Below are 24,510 nucleotides of genomic sequence, written 5' to 3' on the forward strand. Positions count from 1 at the left end.
GGGACAAAACGAGAAGACAACCACACCAAATCCCCAACAAGAAGTCGGGGACCCACGCGGCGACGGCGATTAGCAAACTGCTGAGTCTTCTCCTGAGATAACTTCAAATTGTCCACCACCTGATTCCAAATTTGATGTAGCCTGTCCACCACCACGTCCACTCCAGGACAATCCGAAGGCTCCACCTGACCAGAGGAAAAACGAGGATGAAACCCCGAATTACAAAAAAAAGGAGAGACCAACGTGGCAGAACTCGCCCGATTATTAAGAGCAAATTCGGCCAGTGGCAAAAAAGCAACCCAGTCATCTTGATCAGCAGAAACAAAACACCTCAGATAAGTTTCCAAGGTCTGATTAGTTCGCTCCGTCTGGCCATTCGTCTGAGGATGGAATGCAGACGAGAAAGACAAATCAATGCCCATCTTGGCACAAAACGTCCGCCAAAATCTAGACACAAACTGGGATCCCCTGTCAGAAACGATATTCTCCGGAATCCCATGCAAACGAACCACGTTCTGAAAAAATAAAGGGACCAACTCAGAGGAGGAAGGCAACTTAGGCAAGGGCACCAAATGAACCATCTTAGAAAAGCGGTCACACACAACCCAGATAACGGACATTTTCTGTGAAACCGGGAGATCAGAAATAAAATCCATGGAAATGTGCGTCCAAGGCCTCTTCGGGATGGGCAAGGATAACAACAACCCACTGGCCCGAGAACAGCAAGGCTTAGCTCGAGCACACACTTCACAAGACTGCACAAAGGTACGCACATCCCTAGACAAGGAAGGCCACCAAAAAGACCTGGCCACCAAGTCTCTAGTACCAAATATTCCAGGATGACCAGCCAACACAGAAGAATGGACCTCGGAGATGACTCTACTGGTCCAATCATCCGGAACAAACAGTCTTTCTGGTGGACAACGATCCGGTTTATCCACCTGAAACTCCTGCAATGCACGTCGCAAGTCTGGGGATACGGCGGACAATATTACCCCATCCCTAAGGATACCAGTAGGCCCAGAGTCTCCAGGAGAGTCAGGCACAAAACTCCTGGAAAGAGCATCTGCCTTCACATTCTTTGAACCTGGCAGGTATGAAACCACGAAATTGAAACGAGAAAAAAACAACGACCAACGAGCCTGTCTAGGATTCAAACGCCTGGCAGACTCAAGATAAATGAGATTCTTGTGATCAGTCAAGACCACCACACGATGTTTAGCACCCTCAAGCCAATGACGCCACTCCTCAAATGCCCACTTCATGGCCAAAAGCTCCCGATTACACACATCATAATTGCGCTCGGCGGGCGAGAATTTTCTAGAGAAGAATGCACATGGCTTCATCACCGAGCCATTAGAACTTCTCTGTGACAAAACCGCCCCCGCTCCAATCTCGGAAGCATCAACCTCAACCTGAAAAGGAAGTGAAACATCTGGTTGACACAACACAGGAGCAGAAGAAAACCGGCGCTTAAGTTCCTGAAAGGCCTCCACGGCCGCAGGAGACCAATCAGCAACATCAGCACCCTTTTTAGTCAAATCAGTCAAAGGTTTAACAATACTGGAAAAATTAGCAATGAACCGACGATAAAAATTAGCAAACCCCAAGAACTTCTGAAGGCTCTTAACAGATGTAGGTTGTGTCCAGTCACAAATCGCCTGAACCTTGACGGGATCCATCTCAATAGTAGAAGGAGAAAAAATGTACCCCAAAAAAGAAATCTTCTGGACTCCGAAGAGACACTTTGAGCCCTTCACAAACAGAGAATTGGCCCGCAGAACCTGAAACACCTTCCTGACCTGTAGAACATGAGACTCCCAGTCATCAGAAAACACCAAAATATCATCCAAATACACAATCATAAACTTATCCAGATATTCACGGAAAATATTGTGCATAAAGGACTGAAAGACTGACGGAGCATTGGAGAGTCCAAAAGGCATTACCAAATACTCAAAATGGCCCTCAGGCGTATTAAATGCGGTTTTCCACTCATCACCCTGTTTTATCCGCACCAGATTATACGCACCGCGAAGATCTATCTTAGTGAACCACCTAGCCCCCTTAATGCGAGCAAACAAATCAGTCAATAATGGCAATGGATACTGATACTTGACTGTAATCTTATTCAGAAGGCGATAATCTATACAAGGCCTCAGGGAACCATCTTTTTTTGCCACAAAAAAAAAACCTGCTCCCAGAGGGGACGAAGATGGATGAATATGTCCCTTTTCCAAGGACTCCTTAATATAATTCCGCATAGCAGTATGCTCTGGCAGTGACAGATTAAATAAACGACCCTTAGGGAACTTACTGCCAGGAATCAATTCTATAGCACAGTCACAATCTCTATGCGGAGGGAGCGAATTGAGCTTAGGCTCCTCAAAAACATCCCTATAGTCAGACAAAAACGCAGGGATCTCAGAAGGATTAGATGAAGCGATTGAAATCGGAGGTGCATCATCATGAACCCCCTGACATCCCCAGCTTAACACAGACATTGTTTTCCAGTCCAGGACAGGATTATGAGTTTGTAACCATGGCAGACCAAGCACTAGTACATCATGTAAATTATAAAGTACAAGGAAGCGAATCACCTCCTGATGAACGGGAGTCATGCGCATGGTCACTTGTGTCCAATACTGCGGTTTATTCATAGCCAATGGTGTAGAGTCAATTCCCTTCAGAGGAATAGGAACTTCCAGAGGTTCCAGACTAAAACCGCAGTGTTTAGCAAATGACCAATCCATAAGACTCAGGGCAGCGCCCGAATCCACATAGGCATCGACGGAAATGGAAGACAGTGAAAAAATCAGAGTCACAGACAAAATGAACTTAGGCTGCAGAGTACCAATGGCAAAAGATTTATCAACCCTTTTTGTGCGTTTAGAGCATGCTGATATAACATGAGCTGAATCACCACAATAGAAACACAATCCATTTTTCCGCCTATAATTTTGCCGTTCACTTCTGGACTGAATTCTATCACATTGCATAGTCTCAGGTGCCTGTTCAGAAGACACCGCCAACTGGTGCACGGGTTTGCGCTCCCGTAAACGCTGATCAATCTGAATGGCCATAGCCATAGACTCATTCAGACCTGTAGGCGTAGGGAACCCCACCATAATATCCTTAATGGCCTCAGAAAGACCATTTCTGAAGTTTGCAGCCAGGGCGCACTCATTCCACTGAGTAAGCACCGACCATTTCCGAAACTTCTGACAATATATTTCCGCTTCATCATGCCCCTGAGAGAGGGCTAATAAAGCCTTTTCAGCCTGAATCTCCAGGTTAGGTTCCTCATAGAGCAATCCCAATGCCAGAAAAAACGCATCCACACTGAGCAATGCAGGATCCCCTGGTGCCAATGCAAATGCCCAATTCCGAGGGTCGCCCCGCTGGAAAGATATTACAATCTTGACCTGTTGAGCAGGGTCTCCAGAGGAGCGAGATTTTAAAGAAAGAAACAATTTACAATTGTTCCTGAAATTCAGGAAGGTAGATCTATCTCCAGAAAAGAACTCTGGAATAGGAATTCTAGGTTCAGACATGGGAGTGTGAACAACAAAATCCTGTATGTTTTGAACTTTTGCCGCGAGATTACTCAGGCTGGAAGCCAAACTCTGGACATCCATGTTAAACAGCTAAGATCAGAGCCATTCAAGGGTTAAGAGGAGGTAAGAAGCAGCTAGACAGCAATTAAGGGCTAGGCAGCAAAACTCTGAAGGGAAAAAAAAAAAAAAAAATTTCCCTTAAACACTTCTCTTTCTCCTGCTTCAGCCCAAACAATTAACACTTTGTGGGCCGGCTATACTGTCATGAATCCCAATGGCTAGGGATAGCACAGGACAAGCAAAGTACAAATATATTACGGACGAGCTCTAGGGTGATGGAACCTGGGCTGACCGCTGCCCTACGCCTGACAAACGCAACTAGAGATAGCCAGGGAGCGTGCCTACGTTGGTTCTAGACGCCACGCACCAGCCTAAGAGCTAACTAGCACTGCAGAGAAAATAAAGACCTCACTTGCCTCCAGAGGAATGAACCCCAAAAGATATAGTTGCCCCCCACATGTATTGACGGTGAAATGAGAGGAAGGCACACACATAGAGATGATATATATAGTTTTAGCAAATTGAGGCCCGCTGTAAACTAGAAAGCAGAACGATACAAAAGGGGACTGAGCGGTCAGCAAAAAACCCTAATCAAAAAAACCATCCTGAGATTACAAGAACCCATGTGCCAACTCATGGCACATGGGGAGAACCTCAGTCCACTAGAGCTACCAGCTAGCATAGAGACATAATAAGCAAGCTGGACAAAAAACCAAACAACTGAAAATCAGCACTTAGCTTATCCTGAAAGATCTGGGAGCAGGTAGGCAGGAACCAAACAGAGCACATCTGAATACATTGATAGCCGGCAAGGGAATGACAGAAAGGCCAGGTAAAATAGGAAACACCCAGCCACTGATGGACAGGTGGAAACCAAAGGCCGCAACCCACCAAAGTCACCCAGTACCAGCAGTAACCACCAGAGGGAGCCCACAAACAGAATCCACAACACTCTGGTGAGCTACTCAGCTGCATGTCCCTGGGTTCACATCAAGTGGGATCTACAACCTAATCATCATCCTTTCTGTTCTTCCATTCCTCGCCCTGATAATCACCATACTCCTCTTACTGGCCTGATAGCACAGTACAATCCATGTGCACCTCAGGAGTCTGAGTCTCATCAGGGTCATCTCCACCCCCAGGGGTTAGTGTCTGGTGATGAGAGTCTGGATTTCGATCGGACCCTACTTTGTCCAGCCCTGGATCCAACTGCAAAAAAATTTTGGGCATCGGTGCAGATGCTTTCCTCCTCTTGAGTCTGTGAATCTTTGGGGCATAACTGTGATGCCCATGGAATAGAATGTGCAAACAGCTCTGAAGACTCACCCATCTGTGGTTCCCCACAATCAGTTGAGCTATTGGAAGTTGTGACGCAGGGGGGAATAAGGGTAATTGGGGTGCCATTTATGAGGACTGTACTGTGTGTGATGTTAAAGTGGAGGAAGAGGAGGAAAGGTCACTTGATGCAGAGCTTGCCATCCACTGGAGCACATTCTGGCCCTCATCTACAAGGCATACCCCTGTGCGGCTGCCAAAGAAAGGGAGTCAAATAGCCCATCCAGAAACACAAGTTGTCAAAAGGCTGCACAATTTCTCACTGCAGCAAAACAATCCTACTTCTCATCTTTCATATCATCCCTGTCTCTCAAAACTAAACAGCTATTCAGTACTGTCAATTCTCTCCTCGTCCCACAGCTCACCCTCCCTATCCAGTCATCACAGCTGAAGACTTTGCCTCATTCTTTAAGCAGAAGATTGACGACATAAGGCAAAGCTTTTTCCTAAAGTCCCCTCAGGCCCTCCTCATAACTACTGTGTATAAGAAAGACATAGCTGAACTAGAGCGGGTGCAGAGAAGAGCGACCAAGGTTATTAGAGGACTGGGGGGTCTGCAATACCAAGATAGGTTATTACACATGGGGCTATTTAGTTTGGAAAAACGAAGGCTAAGGGGTGATCTTATGTTAATGTATAAATATATGAGGGGACAGTACAAAGACCTTTCTGATGATCTTTTTAATCATAGACCGGTGACAGGGACAAGGGGGCATCCTCTACGTCTGGAGGAAAAAAGGTTTAAGCATAATAACAGACGCGGATTCTTTACTGTAAGAGCAGTGAGACTATGGAACTCTCTGCCGTATGATGTTGTAATGAGTGATTCATTACTTAAATTTAAGAGGGGACTGGATACGTTTCTGGAAAAGTATAATGTTACAGGGTATATATATTAGATTCCTTGATAAGGCGTTGATCCAGGGAACTATTCTGATTGCCGTATGTGGGGTCGGGAAGGAATTTTTTTCCCCATGGTGGAGCTTACTGTTTGCCACATGGGTTTTTTTTGCCTTCCCCTGGATCAACATGTTAGGGCATGTTAGGCTATGGGTTGAACTAGATGGACTTAAAGTCTTCCTTCAACCTTAATAACTATGTAACTATGTAACTCTCTTCCTCCAAAACCAACTTCACCTTCATGGAAGATCAGTTTTCTCTTTACTCTCCAAATCACATCTCACCATCTGTGAACTTGACACAATCCTGTCCCACCTCATTCCAGTTCTTAAAGCTGTCTTTATCCCAAAACTAACCTACCACTTCAACCTGTCGCTAACAACTCTTGTTTTCCCTACATGTTTCAGACATACGTCGATCACACTCACCCTCTAATGTCCTCCCTTGACTGCCCTGTCCTTATACTGTGAGGTTGCTGCCACTGTTGTTAGGTGCCCACTGCCCACACAAATCTCCTTTTGCTTGCCTAAGACTTTATATAGGTATACTGTACTAGTGCTGGGAAGCCTACATGAAAATGCTCCTAAAATAGGAATTATTTTCTCACTGCTTGTTCACAAGTTATTGTTTCTTCAATTTGAAAGCTGCTAACTTATTCCTGTTCCTTAAATAAAGAGATAATTATTGGAAAGCTTTATCAAAACCAGTGTAATCGTTTCCTGTTTAGTCATTTTGCGAATAGAAACTACTGTGCTGCAAATCCCAAAAAGGCATTTTTTTCAGTACTAGATGAGAAACCATTGTTTTGTTTCCTTTCAAAACAGTACACCTGTTTCTGATCTCTAAATAAAAGGATGAGTTTTACTTGGCTTGAGTATACACTAGTGATTCTTCATTTTGCAAATGCAAATCTCTGTTGGATCCCAAAGAAGCCAATGCTCTCCAAATTAGGATAGTTTTTGCACCACCACTTGGGAAAAAGTCACAACCTGTTCCATGTGCACCCATTATGTATAAACATTTGCAAATAAACCATTTACCTGCAAAAATGATAATAAAAAAAGCCTAAAAAGTTTGTTGTGTTGTTAAATAGTATGTTGGTTTACTTGGTGAGGTCTCCTTGACATTTCAAAATGTGTATTTGCATTAAAGAGCTCAAAAGAGATTCAATAGAGACCTATGACACCTCAAAGTTTTACACATCTTTTCTGGGCAATTAAAGACTAAGTGTCATCAGTTTGGGTTCGAACCCTTGACCCTGTCTTTTGTGGTTGGCTTCTCTATCCACAGCAGTTACACCTTCTCTCCCTGTGTTTATTGTCTAATATCCTTGCTTTACACTTTTTAGGTAAACAGGTGTTTTTGTTTATTCATTTGTCTGCCCATTCACCTTTCGGGTGCAGCTAAACAGTGAAGGAAATAATTATTTGATCCCTTGCTGATTTTGTAAGTTTGCCCACAACTAAGACATGAACAGTGTATAATTTTAACAGTAGGCTAATTTTAACATTGAGATAAAATAAAAATAAAATCCAGAAAATCACATTGTATAAATTCTATAAATTTATTTGCATTTTGCAGTGAGAAATAAATATTTGATCCCCTACCAACTATTAAGCGTTCTGGCTCCTACAGACCAGTTAGACACTCCTAATCAACTCATTACCTGCATTAAAAATAGCTGTCTTACATAGTCACCTTTATAATAAAAACTCCTTCCACAGACTCAATTAATAAGTCAGACTCTAACCTCTACAACATCGGCAAGACCAAAGAATGTTCTAAGGATGTCAGGGACAAGATCAAACACCTGCACAAAGCTGGAATGGGCTACAAAATCATACTAAAATGCTGTGTGAGAAGGAGACAACTGCTGGTGCAATAGTAAGAAAATGGAAGATATACAAAATGACTGTCAAACGACTTCGAATTGGGGCACCATGCAAATTCTCACCTCGTGGGGTAGCCTCGATCCTGAGGAAAGTGAGAGATCAGCCTAAAACTACACGGGGGGAACTTGATAATGATGTCAATGCAGCTGGGACCACAGTTACCAAGAAAACCATTGCTAACATATTACGCCGTAAAGATTTAAAATCCTGCAGTGTCCGCAAGGTCCCCCTGCTCAATAAGGCACATGTGCATTCCTATCTGAAGTTTGCCAATGAACAACTGGATGATTCTGTGAGTGATTGGGAGAAGGTGCTGTGGTCAGATGAGACAAAAATGTAGGTCTTTGGCATTAAATCAACTCGCTGCCTATTACCCAAAAAAACACCGACCCCACTGTCAAGTATGGAGGTGGAAACATTATGTTTTCTTTCTCTGCTAAGGGAACAGGACTACTCCATCACATCAATGGGAGAATGGATGGAGCCATGTACCAAAAATTTCTGAGTGACAACCTCCTTCCCTCCGCCAGGACATTAAAAATGGGTCATTGCTTGGTCTTCCAGCAAGACAATGACCCAAAACATACAGCCAAGGCATCAAAGGAGTGTCTCAAAAAGAAGCACATTAAGGTCATGGAGTGGCCTAGCCAGTCTCCAGACTTTAATCTCATAGAAAACTTATGGAGGGAGTTGAAGCTCTGAGTTGCCACGCTACAGCCTCAAAATCTTAATGATTTAGAGATGATCTGCAAAGAGGAGTAGACCAAAATTCCTCCTGACATGTACACAAACCTCATCAACTATAAAAACCGTCTGACTGCTGTGCTTACCAACAACGGTTTTGCCACCAAGTATTAAGTCTTTGCTAGAGGAATCAAATACATCTTTCTCACTGCAAAATGCAAATAAATTTAAATAAATTATATGATGTTGTTTTGTGGATTTATTTTTGTTATTCTATCTCTTGATGTTATGATTAACCTACCCTTAAAATTATAGACTGTTTATGTATTTGTGATTGGGCAAACTTACAAAGTCAGCAAGGGATCAAATAATTATTTCCTTCACTGTATTTACTTCCCCCTTCTGGTGTTTCCTGCTGGTAATATTCTCATTTGGATGTCCAGCAATAGTGCCGTTTTTTAAGCCAGTCAGTGAAATACCAGCTTAGGTTTATCTCTTTGCTAATTATGCTTTTCACTCTGCACCATCTTCTGTTTCCTGTTAAAGGGACTCTGTCACCTGAATTTGGAGGAAACAATTTTCAGCCATAGAGGCGGGGTTTTCAGGTGTTTGATTCACCCTTTCCTTACCCGCTGGCTGCATGCTGGCTGCAATATTGGATTGAAGTTCATTCTCTGTCCTCCATAGTACACGCCTGCGCAAGGCAAGATTGCCTTGTGCAGGCATGTACTACGGCGGACAGAGAATGAACTTCAATCCAATATTGCAGCCAGCATGCAGCCAGCGGGTAAGGAAAGGGTGAATCAAACAACCGAAAACCCTGCCTCTATGGCTGAAAATTGTTCCCTCCAAATTCAGGTGACAGAGTCCCTTTAAGGAAGTAGCTGGTATACTCGCTGGCAATACATACCTTATCTTTTCATTTTCTATTTCATGGTTTGTTTTGACTCACTCTGAGATCTATCTCAGCACTAGTTCTCATCTGTATGTAAATTGCACTCTGCTCTGCCCTCCAGCTTCTTAGGAGGAACATGAAGCCATCATGGGCTTTTCAGGCAGCATAAGTCCGAGCTGCCATCATTTAGTCTTTCGTTATTGCTATTCTAGTCCACGTAGGGAACCGTAATTTTTAACGGAACCATTGCAGTTTTAATGTTTTCCCTAAATTCCCATGTGAGTTGTTACACAATCATAACACTAAGCAATACTAGCAAATAGATTTTTGGAAAAAATTTGGCGAAGCTGGCAAATTTGAATATCAAAAATTAGATCATCTCAACTGATTCTCATTAGGTCCACATATGCAAAGACAAGACATATTTACTATTGTTTACTTTTCATACCTACAGCTTACAGCTTGCGGTGAGGTAAACCATTTCCTTCAACTCTGCAAAGTTTGCAAAAATGATCTGTTCAGCTCTTCAAGAACTATGAGTAGATAAAAATGTGAATAATGAAAAAAGTAAAGCATCACCTAAATAATATACTTTCTACATGTGACTTTTCAAATTGTACTATAAGTACAAACCTTTTAGCCCAGTTAGGTTAATTACTACCAAATCTACAAATATACCGTATATACTCGAGTATAAGCCGACCCAAGTATAAGCCGAGACCCGTAATTTTGCCACAAAAAGTGGGAAAACTTAATGACTCGAGTATAAGCCTAGGGTTGGAAATGCAGCTACTGGTAAATTTCAAAAATAAAAATAGGTACCAATAAAAGTAAAATTAATTGAGACATCAGTAGGTTAAGTGTTTTTGAATATCCATATTGACTCAGGAGCCCCATATAATGCTCCATACAAAATAAACCCCATATAATGCTCCATAAAGTTTATGATGGACCCATAAGATGTTGAATATGCGCTCCGCTCCTATGGGAGTGGAGACTCATCCATATTCATTACTTTAATGTGCGGTACCACGTGACCGCTGAACGCAGGAACAAGGTGCCCGTGCCAGAGACCATCGCATTGGAGAAGCTGCCAGGGACCGCGCCAGGAGGGTGAGGATGATGTGACAGCTGCTGCTTCCCCTCCCCCGCCGACCCCCATGGAAAATGATTCGAGTATAAGCCGAGAGGGGCACTTTCAGCCTAAAAAATGGGCTGAAAATCTCGGCTTATACTCAAGTATATACGGTAATTATTTTCTCTCTTGATTTATTTTGCAAATTTTATGTTTTTTATATCTGGATAACTGCCATTTTCTGATTACTGTGTTAGTTGTATATCAATGTCTTCAACATAGGAGATTATCTTCCTGGAAAAATAAAATTATAGCGAATTATTTGATTGAGCCATTTATAACCTAAGTCCAGGATAAAAAAAAATCTATTATGACTTGTATGATTATATCAATATCTATTTATAAATTTAGAAGTGAGGAATCAGATAATAAGAATAGATTTATGGATTATTCTTGGAAATTTTGTAAGTTAACTTACTGCAAATTCTGCCAATTCCATGTTTCCCAGAGGTTATTAAAATTCTTTTATAACTTCATTTACAAATTCTAAGAATTTTAATTATTAGGTTTCTCATTTTAATTACATTCTGTACAAATCTCAAAAATTTACATCAGTATTAAGTTGTTTGGCTTTGCCTTAATATTTATTTTGGTTTGTATATCACAAGACATAATAAAACTATAAAAAATCATAATGCAAAAATGATTTGCAAGGTTCAGAATTCACCATTTATGAATACTTTCATGTCTATTTTTTGTCTTCAACTCAACATTTGGTAAAAATAACAAGTAAAAGCAAAAAACATAAGCGAATATAAATATTGTAAAAGGCAATAAATAAAGAGAAGAAAAATACATTTTTATCATGGAATGTCTCTTTCAATAAGGATGGATTCACAAATTGTGTTTTGTGTTATGTATCTGAACTACTATGCACGGACTTTGTGCAATTCTCCTGATGTGACCTTGACAGCCTCATAATGCGCTTAGGGCTCTCAAATTTGGGTTAGGAGAAACGTGACAACTCTGTCGATGTGTGAATGACACGTAGATAGTAGTGTTGAGCATTCCGATACCGCAAGTATCGGGTATCGGCCGATACTTGCTGTATCGGAATTCCGATACCGAGTTCCGATATTTTTGTGGTTTCGGAAATCAGAATCGGAAGTTCCCAGTGTATGGTTCCCAGGGTCTGGAGGAGAGGAGACTCTCCTTCAGGCCCTGGGATCCATATTCATGTAAAAAATAAAGAATTAAAATAAAAAATATGGATATACTCACCCATCCGGCGGCCCCTGGACCTTACCGATTGTAACCGGCAGCCTCCGTCCTAAGAATGAGGAGTTTAGGACCCTCGATGACGTCGCGGCTTGTGATTGGTCGCGTGCCGCTCATGCGACCAATCACAAGCCGCGACGTCATCGCAGGTCCTAAACTCCTCATTCTTCGGAACGGAGGCTGCCGGTTACAATCGGTAAGGTCCAGGGGCCGCCGGACGGGTGAGTATATCCATATTTTTTATTTTAATTCTTTATTTTTTACATGAATATGGATCCCAGGGCCTGAAGGAGAGTTTCCTCTCCTTCAGACCCTGGGAACCATCCAGGATAGCTTCCGATACTTGTGTCCCATTGACTTGTATTGGTATCGGGTATCGGTATCGGCGATATCCGATATTTTTCGGGTATCGGCCGATACTATCCGATACTGATACTTTCAAGTATCGGAAGGTATCGCTCAACACTAGTAGATAGGCCAATCTGGTCTAAAGGCTACAAAAGTTTTATATACCATAATATATAAGCATGAGAATATAGAGGTCTTCAGTGCTTTAGTTCTCCTGATCTCATCAAACTTTATAACCTTACATTAAGGGATTTTTTTTGAGAAAAGGGCAAGCCATCAGTGGAAAGATGGATATACAGTGGGGAAAAAAAGTATTTAGTCAGCCACCAATTGTGCAAGTTCTCCCACTTAAAAAGATGAGAGAGGCCTGTAATTGACATTATAGGTAGACCACAACTATGAGAGTCATAATGAGAAAACAAATCCAAAAAATCACCTTTTCTGATTTGGCAATATTTATTTAGCAAATTATGGTGGAAAATAAGTATTTGGTTATTAACAAAAGTTCATCTCAATATCTTATTAGATATCCTTTGTTGGCAAAGACAGAGGTCAAACATTTTCTGTAAGTCTTCACAAGGTTGGCACACACTGTTGGTGGTGTGTTGGCCAGTTGATCCATGCAGATCTTCTCTAGAGCAGTGATGTTTTGGGCCTGTCGCAGGGCAACACATACTTTCAATTCCATCCAAAGGTTTTCTATGGGGTTAAGATCTGGAGACAAGCTAGGCCACTCCAGGACCTTCATATGCTTCTTGCAAAGCCAATCCTTTGTTGCCCTGGTGGTGTGCTTGGGATCATTATCATGCTGAAAGACCCATCCATGTTTCATCTTCTGTGCCCTTGCTGATGGAAGGAGGTTTGCACTCAAAAGCTCATGATACATGGCCCCATTCACTCTTTCATGTACACTGATCAGTCATCCTGGTCCCTTTGCAAAGAAACAGCCCCAAAGCATGTTGCCACCCCCATGCTTCACAGTAGGTATGGTGTTCTTTGGATGCAACTCAGCATTCTGTCTCCTCCAAACACGACGAGTTTTGTCTCTAACAAACAGTCATACTTTGGTTTCATCAGACCATATGACATTCTCCCAATACTCTTCTGGATAATCCAAATGCTCTCTAGCAAACTTCAGACTGGCCCGGACATGTACTGGCTTAACCAGGGGGACACGTCTGGCACTGCAGGATCTGAGTCCCTGGCAGAGTAGTGTGTTACTGATGGTAGCCTTTGCTATGGTGGTCCCAGCTCTATGCAGGTCATTCACTAGGTCCCCCGTGTGGTTCTGGGGTTTTTCTCACCGTTCTTGTGATCATTTTGACCCCATGGGATGATATCTTGCGTGGAGCCCCAGATTGAGGGAGATTATCAGTGGTCTTGTATGTCTTCCATTTTCTTATTATTGCTCCCACAGTTGATTTAATCACACCAAGCTGCATGCCTATTGCAGATTCATTCTTCCCAGCCTGGTGCAGGGCTTTAAGTTTGTTTCTGGCGTCCTTCGACAGCTCTTTGGTTTTCACCATAGTGGAGTTTGGAGTGTGACTGTTTGAGGTTGTGGACAGGTGTCTTTAATACTGATAACAAGTTCAAACAGGTGCCATTACTGCAGGTAATGAGTGGAGGACAGAGGAGCATCTTAAAGAAGAAGTTACAGATCTGTGAGAGCCAGAAATCTTGCAGGTTTTTAGGTGAACCAATACTTATTTTCTACCATAATTTGCAAAATAAATCTTGTTAAATCAGAGAAGGTGATTTTCTGGATTTATTTTCTCATTTTGACTTGTTGTGGTCTACCTATGCTGTCAATTACAGACCTCTCTCATCTTTTTAAGTGGGAGAACTTGCACAATTGGTGGCTGATGGAATCCTTTTTTCCCTACTGTACAGAAACCTGAAAGATTGTAGGTCACGTCCTCCTGGGAGAAATGGGGTTTGAAAATCTCTAGGTATGGTGAATAGCATATCTTCCATTTAGCCTCTGTATTTGTCTTTCCTATTAAATGGATTTTATTTCTGTTGGTGCTAAAGAAGTTAATGGCCCCTTTCTATGATGGTTGCAAACTTGTAGATCCATTTTACAGCTGTTCCTGACCTGGTTAGTTCCTCTCGCTATAGAATCTAGCCAGACCATCTCTTCTTCGCCAGTGAAAGTTTTACTTCCTAGCTCCTTGGAGTCGCTGTGTTGAGTTGTGGCTGCTGGAGGTTGTTGCATTTTGTTTTTGGCTGTATGCTTTCCTCATTGTCCTATTCCCATTTGGTTTGTACTTTCCTACTCTTCCATATATACCTCTCTACCTTCAGTGAGCGTTTTGCAAGTTAGATGATTTTTATTAACCCTGTTTGTCTTACGTGTTTATACATGATTCCCCATATTTCACATGATATTCACCATGTAAAAAAGAAGAGACCTCTCTGGACTGTGACACTGAGAAAATGGCGCCAGCAAAACAAAATGTCTGCTTTTTATATGGCCAGGGACATATGACTTCGGCAACCAATCACAGAAGACCTTGTGTCATGACGTTGTGGATGGTTTCTGCGCCTTGGTTGGTTGCCGGAATCAACACACAAAGTAAAGTGAAAAAAAAAAGTGTGCGCTGTTCAACTAACAACAATCTAGGATGCATAGAGAACCCAGTAATATTTATATTGATTGTTTTTAACCACAAATGTCACACTGTGACTGTACATAAACAGAGAAAGGGGGCACTGCACTTTCCCTAGGGCTGGAATCCTAACTATTCCTGCTCCCAAAGGTACCTTTAAAGATGAGTAGGTTTGGGCCACCAGCCTTACTGTTCTCCTATTATACCCTTAAGCTGTCCCGTCCCCCTCCCCCAAGAGGCCTGAGACAGAAATGCTAAGTGTATACAGTAAACATGTAATTATTTTCATAGTCCTTAATTGTATAGGCGATTAATCACTTCAGAAATTTTTGATTCCACATATTTCACATGATATTCACCATGTAAAGTGTGATTCAAAAAAAGAATACAACAAAAATGATCTTTATTCATAACATTTAACATATAAAACCATTTAAAAGGACAGGGTATAAGCCTCCAATAGTTGAAGGGGGTAATCCTGCAGCAGAAAAGTTGAATTCACATGAAAGGCACATAAGTCCCAAACTAGCAAAAAAAACAAAACCAAAAAAAACCACACAAACCGTATTAATGGTGGCAACTCCCTTAGTGGGGACTGCTAATATAGCAGTTTCGACCTAGCAATATTAAATGCTAGTTCAAAACCTAAAATATGTATAAATATTGGCAAATAATGTGCTGACCAATATTAGTGGCACAAAAGAAATCAGTGTGCAAAAAAAAAAGTCAGTGTGCGGAAAAAACAAAAAAACTGTATTAGGCCGGTTTCACACATCAGTGGCTCCGGTACGTGTGGTGTCAGTTTTCTCACGTACCGGAGACACTGACACATGTAGACACATTAAAATCAATGTGTCTCTGCAGATGTCATTGATTTTTTGCAGACCGTGCGTCCGTGTGCAAAACACGGAGACATGTCAGTGTTCATGGGAGCGCACGGATCACACGGACCCATTAAAGTCAATGGGTCCGTGTAAAACACGTACTGCACACGGATACTGTCCGTGTGCAGTCCGTGTGCTGTGCAGGAGACAGCGCTACAGTAAGCGCTGTCCCCCCAGCGTGGTGCTGAAGCCGCCATTCATTTCTTCTCTCCAGCAGCGTTCGCTGGAGAGAAGGAATGAAAAATCATTGTTGTTTTTTTGTGTGTTTAAAATAAAGATCCTTGTCATCACCCCCCTCCCACCCCCTGTGCGCCCGCCCCCTGGAAATAAAATACTCACCCAGCTCCCTCGATGCTTCCTCTCAGCGTCGCAGCTTGTCTTGTATGAGCGGTCACGTGGTGCCGCTCATTACAGTGATGAATATGCGGCTCCACCTCCCATAGGGATGGAGCCGCATATTCATCACTGTAATGAGCGGTACCACGTGACCGCTCATACAGGAAGAAGCTGCGGCGCTGAGAGGAAGCATCAAGGGAGCCGGGTGAGTATTTTATTACCAGCGGGCGGGCGCACAGGGGGTGGTGACAAGGATCTTTATTTTAAACACAAAAAAAACTATGATTTTTCATTCCTTCTCTCCAGCGAACGCTGCTGGGAAGAAGGAATGAATTCCGGCTTCAGCACCAGATGCAGGGGACAGCGCTTATCTCTAGCACTGTCTCCTGCACGATCCGTGTGGTACCCAGTCGGTACACATGCGGCACACGGCTGCCGCACGTGTGCCACACTGATGTGCCACGTGAGCACACGGACACACGGACATGGATAACTCCGGTACCGATTTTTCCGGTACCGGAATTATCTGGACGTGTGGGACAGGCCTTAATGGTGGTAACTCCCTTAGTGGGGACTGCTAATATAGCAGTTTCAGCCTACCTAAAATTAGCAAGGTTCTGTCTAATACAAGGTAACCTACATTCCTACTAAGCTTTTTATATTATCTATATACCTGTATGTACCTTATAGACGTCCATACCTCTATATCACTCTCCATAATTTCATCCTTGGATGATTTTTCTTTTTGCACTCTGATTTCTTTTGTGCCACAAATATTGGTCAGCACATTATTGGCCAATATATATATATATACTAAATTTTGGCCCGATTCTAACGCATCGGGTATTCCAGAATGTGCATGTCCACATAGTATATTGCCCAGTCACGTAGTATATTGCCCAGTCACATAGTATATTGCCCAGTCACGTAGTATATTGCCCAGCCACGTAGTATTTAGTATATTGCCCAGCCATGTAGTATATTGTCGAGGCACGTAGTATATTGCCCAGCCACGTAGTATATTGCCCAGTCACATAGTATATTGCCCAGCGACGTAGTATATTGCCCAGCGACGTAGTATATTGCCCAGCAACATAGTATATTGCCCAGTCACGTAGTATATTGCACAGCCCACGTAGTATATTGCCCAGTTACGTAGTATATTGCCCAGCCACGTAGTATATTGCACAGCCCACGTAGTATATTGCCCAGTCACGTAGTATATTGCCCAGCGATGTAGTATATTGCCTAGCGACGTAGTATATTGCCCAGCGACGTAGTATATTGCTCAGCGCCGTAGTATATTGCCCAGTTACGTAGTATATTGCCCAGCGACGTAGTATACAGCACAGAGCCAAGTAGTATATTGCACAGCGAAGTAGTATACAGCACAGAGCCACGTAGTATATTGGCCAGTCACGTAGTATATTGCCCAGCCACGTTTGTCACAGGTTAAAAAATAAAAAATAAACATATACTTAACTTTCCGAGGGCCCCTTGTAGTCCACGGCAGCTTCTGGTCCCAGGGTTGGTCTGAGCGCAGGACCTGTGATGACGTCCGATCACATGACCGTGATGTCACGTCAGGTCCTTTCCACGCAGGCGCGCAGGACTTGTGATGACGTCGCGGTCACATGACCGTGACGTCATGGCAGGTCCTTCTGCCATACCATCTTTGCCACCGCAACCTGCAACGGAAGATGGCGGGCGGTGTGAGCGGCTCAGCGGACTACAGAGGGTGAGTATAGCAGGTTTTTTTTATTTATTTATTATTTTTAACATTACATTTTGTACTATTGATGCCGCATAGGCAGCGTCAATAGTACAAAGTTGGGGACACACAGGGTTAATAGCGGCGGTAACGGAGTGCGTTACCCGTGGCATAACGCGGTCCATTACCACTGGCATTAACCCTGTGTGAGCGGTGACCGGAGGGGTGTATGCGGGCACAGGGCAGTGAGTGCGGGGAGTAAGGAGCGGCCATTTTTTTCCGGACTGTGCGCGTCACTGATTGGTCGCGGCAGCCATGACAGGCAGCTGCCGAGACCAATCAGCGAACGAATAACCGTTACAGACAGAAGGACAGACAGACGGAAGTGACCCTTAGACAATTATATAGTAGACATGTTTTAGGTTTTGAACTAGCATTTAATATCACCTTTGCTAAATTTAGGTAGGCTGAAACTGCTATATTAGCAGTCCCCACTAAGGGATTTACCACCATTAACCCCTTAAGCCCCAAGGGTGGTTTGTTTTCTTGTGACATATTGGGCTTCATGATAGTGGTAAAATTTCTTTGATATTACTTGCGTTTATTTGTGAAAAAACGGAAATTTGGCGAAAATTTCGCAATTTTCCAACTTTGAATTTTTATGCCCTTAAATCACAGAGATATGTCGCACAAAATACTTAATATGTAACATTTCCCACATGTCTACTTTACATCAGCACAATTTTGGAACCAACATTTTTTTTTGTTAGGGAGTTATAAGGGTTAAAAGTTGACCAGCAATTTCTCATTTTTACAACATCATTTTTTGTAGGGACCACATCACATTTGAAGTCATTTTGAGGGGTCTATATGATAGGAAATAATCAAGTGTGACACCATTCTAAAAACTACACCCCTCAAGGTGCTCAAAACCACATTCATGAAGTTTACTAACCCTTCAGGTGTTTCACAGGGAGTTTTGGAAAAAAAAATTTTTAAAATGAACATTTAACTTTTTTTCACAAAAAATTTGTTTCAGCCCCAATTTGTTTTATTTTACCAAGGGCAACAGGAGAAAAGGGACCCCAAAGGTTGTTGTGCAATTTGTCTTGAGTACGTGGTACCCCATATGTGTGGGTAAAGTACTGTTTAAGCGGATGGCAGAGCTCGGAATGGAAAGAGTGCCGTTTGACTTTTCAATGCAAAATTGACTGGAATTGAGATGGGACACCATGTTGCGTATGGAGAGCCCCTGATGTGCCTAAACATTAAAACCCCCCACAAGTGACATCATTTTGGAAGGTAGACCCCCTACAGAATTTGATGTGTTGTGAGAGCTTTGAACCCCCAAGTGTTTCACTACAGTTTATAACGCAGAGCCGAGAAAATAAAAAATCATTTTTTTTCCACAAAAATTATTTTTTAGCCCCCAGTTTTGTATTTTTCCAAGGGTAACAGGAGAAATTGGACCTCAAAAGTTGTTGTCCAATTTGTCCTGAGTACGCCGATACCACATATGTGGGGGATACCACCGTTTGGGCGCATAGCAGAGCTCGAAAGGGAAGGAGCGCCATTTGGAATGCAGACTTAGATGGATTGGTCTGCAGGCGTCACGTTGCATTTGCAGAGCCCCTGATATACCTAAACAGTAGAAACCCCCCACAAGTGACCCCATATAGGAAACTAGACCCCCCAAGGAACTTATCTAGATGTGTTGTAAGAACTTTGAACCCCCAAGTGTTTCAATACAGTTTGTAACGCAGAGCCATGAAAATAAAAAATAATTTTTTCAACACAAAAATGTTTTTTCAGCCCCCCAAATTTTTATTTTCCCAAGGGTAACAAGAAAAATTGGACCCCAAAAGTTGTTGTCCAATTTGTCCTGAGTACGCTGATACCCCATATGTTGGGGTAAACCCCTGTTTGGGTGCACAGGAGAGCTTGGAAGGGAAGGAGCACTGTTTTACTTTTTCAACGCAGAATTGGCTGGAATTGAGATTGAATGCCATGTCGCGTTTGGGGAACCCTGATGTGCCTAAACAGTGGAAACCCCCAATTGTAACTGAAAACCTAACCAAAACACACCCCTAACCCTAATCCAAACCACATCCCTAACTCAAACCACACCCCTAACCCCAACACACCCCTAACCCTAAACGCAAACCTAACCACACCCCTAGCTCCAACACACCCCCAACCCTAACCCTAACTTTAGCCCCAGCCCTAACCCTAACTTTAGCCCCAACCCTAACTGTAGCCCTAACTCTAGCCCCAACCCTAACCCCAACCCTAACCCTAGCCCTAACCCTAGCCCTAGCCCTAACCCTAGCCTTAATCCTAACCCTAGCCCTAACCCTAGCCCTAGCCCTAACCCTAACCCTAGTCCTATCCTTAATGGGAAAATGGAAATAAATAATTTTTTTCATTTTATTATTTTTCCCTAACTAAGGGGGTGATGAAGGGGGGTTTGATTTACTTTTATAGCAGGTTTTTTATGATTGGCAGCTGTCACACACTAAAAGACGCTTTTTATTTTTTTTGCATCTTCACATTTTGAGAGCTATAATTTTTCCATATTTTGGTTCACAGAGTCATGTGGGGTCTTGTTTTTTGCGGGACGAGTAGATATTTTTATTGGTAACATTTTCGGGAACGTGACATTTTTTGATCGCTTTTCATTCCGATTTTTGTGAGGCAGAATGAACAAAAACCATCTATTCATGAATTTCTTTTGTGACGGCGTGTATACCGTTCCATGTTTGGTAAAATTGATAAAGCAGTTTTATTCTTCGGGTCAGTACGATTACAACGATACCTCATTTATATCATTTTTTTATGTTTTGGCGCTTTCATACGATAAAAACTATTTTATAGAAAAAAATAATTATCTTTGCATCGCTTTATTCTGAGGACTATAACTTTTTTATTTTTTCGCTGATGATGCTGTTTGGCGGCTCTTTTTTGCGGGACAAGATGACATTTTCAGCAGTACCATAGTTATTTATATCTGTCTTTTTGATTGCGTGTTATTTCACTTTTTGTTCGGCGTTATGATAATAAAGCGTTGTTTTTCGCCTCATTTGTTTTTTTTTACGGTGTTCACTGAAGGGGTTAACTAGTGGGACAGTTTTATAGGTCGGGTCGTTACGGACGGGGCGGTACTAAATATGTGTAATTTTAATGTTTTTTTTATTTAGATAAAGAAATGTATTTATGGGAACAATATATATTTTTTTCTTTATTTAGGAATTATTATTATGTTATTATTTTTTTTTTTGCACATCTAAATATTGTTTTTTTTACATTATCACATTGTCCCGGGGGGACATCACTATATAGTGACAGATCACTGATCTGACACTTTGCAGAGCACTGTGTCAGATCAGCGATCTGACGAGCACTGGTCCAGTCTTACAGGCGCCTGCTCTGAGAAGACGCTTGTAAGCCACCTCCCTGCAGGACCCGGAAGTAGCCCCACAGCCATTTTGGATCTGGGGCCTGCAGGGAGGAGACGCTCGGTACAAGGTGAGCACATCGCCTTGTAACGAGGGTCTCAGGGAAGCCTGCAGGCAGCCCCCTCATGTTTGATCGCAGTGTGCCAGGGGTTAATGTGCCGGGGGTGGTCCGTGACCGCTCCTGGCAATAGTGCCGGATGTCAGCTGCGATAGTCAACTGACACCCGGCCACGATCGGCCGTGCTCCCCCCGTGAGCATGGCCGATTGCATATGACGTACTATCCCGTCACTGGGAATTAAGTCCCAGGTCACCTCGACGGGATAGTATGTCATATGGGATTAAGGGGTTAATACTGGGGTTTTTTTCCGCACACTGACTTTTTTTTTTTGCACACTGATTTATTTTGTGCCACTAATTTTGGTCAGCACATTATTTGCCAATATTTATACATATTTTAGGTTTTGAACTGGCATTTAATATTACCTTTGCTGAGTTTAGGTGGGTCGAAACTGCCATATTAGCAGTCCCTACTAAGGGAGTTGTCACCATTAATACGGTTTGTGTGTTTTGTTTTGTTTTCTGCTAGTTTGAGACTTATGTGCCTTTCATGTGAATTCAACTTTTCTGCTGCAGGATTACCCCATTCAACTATTGGAGGCTTATACCCTGTCCTTTTAAATGGTTTTATATATTAAATGTTATTAATAAAGATAATTTTTATTGTATTATTTTTTTGAATCACACTTTACATGGTGAATATCATGTGAAATATGTGGAATCAAAAAATTCTGAAGTGATTAATCGCCTATACAATTAAGGACTATGAAAATAACTACATGTTTACTGTATACACTAGTATTTCTGTCTCAGGCCTCTTGGGAGAGGGGGACAGGACAGCTTAAGGGTATAATAGGATAACAGTAAGGCTGGTGGCCCAAACCTACTCATCTTTAAAGGTACCTTTGGGAGCAGGAATAGTTAGGATTCCAGCCCTAGGGAAAGTGCAGTGCCCCCTTTCTCTGTTTATGTACAGTCACAGTGTGACATTTGTGCTTAAAAACAATCAATATAAATATTACTGGGTTCTCTATGCATCCTAGATTGTTGTTAGTTGAACAGCGCACACTTTTTTTTTTCACTTTACTTTGTGTGTTGATTCCGGCAACCAACCAAGGCGCAGAAACCATCCACAACGTCATGACACAAGGTCTTCTGTGATTGGTTGCCGAAGTCATATGTCCCTGGCCGTATAAAAAGCAGACATCTTGTTTTGCTGGCGCCATTTTCTCAGTGTCACAATCCAGAGAGGTCGCTCTGCGCTAGTGCTGGTGCTGAAAGTGAAATTGTCCTGTGTGAAATTGATCTTCCAGCATCGAGGTAGATTGTGCAAAAACTATGTGCCAGTCTCGGGAAGCCCCGTTTGCTTCTCCAAATCTTTTGTGCTAAAACTATGTTACAGTAGCAAATCAGAAGGCTAGATTTCCACTTAAAAATTGTCAGGCCTAATTTATTGTTGCAGCCATGAGGCCCAAATTAGCTACTTCAAATCGTTTGTGCAAAAGATATGTTTCAGTGGCAAATCAGTAGGCTAGATTTCAACTTAAAAATTGTTAGGCCTAATATAGTGTTGCAGCCATGAGGCCCAAATAGCTACTGCAAATCGTTTGTGCTATAACTGTGTTTCAGTGGCAAATCAGAAGGACAGATTTCTACTTAAAAATTGTCTGGCGTATCAGTGGGCCTAAGGTTGTAAACCAGCAGGGTACAAGATGGGAAGGCTACTTACAACATGTGTGGGAAAAAGCAAGGTCGTGGTGAAGGGGGGAATAGACTTGTTGTTCAACGTGTAAGTTGGTTAGGTGATAATGTGAATTAAAAGTCAACTGAACAAACACTGCCTTGTTCTATCCACAGACCACTGACAACAACTGTTACTGGGCAGCCTATTCGACCCCCTTTCTTTGGTAGCTTTACAGCAGTACGCCTTGTGAATGAGGCTCAGAAAAAGCATGTGCTTGAGTGGATCGCAAGCACTGCATCAATTGACCTCTTCTCTTCCTCCAGCTTAACATCTGTCAGGACTCTGAACATTTTTTATTACCTTTTTGTGCATTACTGCCCTTTTCCAATATGGCGTCTTTGGTCTCATGTATACTGTGTCTTCCTGCAATAAAACTCCACCCCAGCCTACAGTTTGTGCTAGAGTATTCTGCCTTGCATCCAGCTCCTGACCTCTGGTGACTCCCTGGCTATATACCTGCTCCTGTGAACCTGTGTGGTTATCCTGCTACTCTGCTCTGAGTTCCTGCTGCATACACCAGTTCCAGTAATCCTCCTCCATCTGCTGCTCGTGTTTGCTTCCATCTGCATTTGCTGGACATATAAGCTGTTTCTGCTCTGCAAGAACCTGAGACTATTACCCAGACCTCCCTGGTTGAGCTAAGATATTATTTGAACTGCCTTCTAAGCATATCTATCTGTGTTGTGGACTAAGCAAGGACTTATTTGTGTCAAGTATCCTCAAGAATAATTGTGCTTCATAGACTTTCTGCGTGATTGCATTTTCTTCTGAAGTTTCCTATAGACTGCTGAGCTGCATTTGATATTTGCACCAAGTGTTGTGGACTTGAGTTTCTCTCTGCACCTGTTTGAATCACCGTGTGATAATATAGACTTTACCACTTATAAAACTGTGTCCTGTAGTTGTCTTGTTCCACGCAAAGAGTCTCCTGAGTTATCCCCGATATTTATTACAACATCATACATAGTACAATCCTCAGAGATGGCACCCCAATCACCCTTGTTTAACCCTGCATCAAAATTTCCATCACCCATCTGACTGTGGGGAACCTCAGATGGGACATTCTGAAGTGCTGTTTACACATTGTATTCCATGGGCATGCTCTGAAAAATCACAGAATCGAGAGGAGAAAAGTATCTGCACTGATGCCCAAAATTTTTTCATGCTGAATCCAGGGCCTGATGAAGTGGGGTCCGAGCAGAATCCAGACTCATCACCAGATGTTAACCACCAAGGGTTGAGGTGATCATGATGAGAGTCAGATACCAGAGGTACATGCGAACTGTAATGTGGCATCACGACAGAAAGAGGATGAGAATGACTCTCAGGATGAGGAGTGTGAGAAAAGAGAGAATAATGATATGGTTGCAGAACCCACTTTATATGAACCCAGAGGAACGTAGCTGAGTAGCTTAGCAGAGGAGGTGGAGGAGGAAGAAGTGGAGGCTACGTTGTGGCTTCCCACACAGACACGAAGTGACACAACCACGACAAGCAGTGCATCTCAGCACCAACTATGGCTGTGTGCAGTTCGCAGTGGCGGAAAGGATTGCCTAGCCTGAGCATTTTTTGAGACCACAAAGAATGACCCAACACATGTTTTCTGTCAGCAGAAAGCAGAGGCAAAAATTGCAATAATTTGACAACTACATGCATAAACCGGCACATGCTCGATAAACATGCCT

This window comes from Ranitomeya variabilis, chromosome 1 (genome assembly GCF_051348905.1).
Source record: "Ranitomeya variabilis isolate aRanVar5 chromosome 1, aRanVar5.hap1, whole genome shotgun sequence".
Classification (NCBI taxonomy): Eukaryota; Metazoa; Chordata; class Amphibia; order Anura; family Dendrobatidae; genus Ranitomeya; species Ranitomeya variabilis.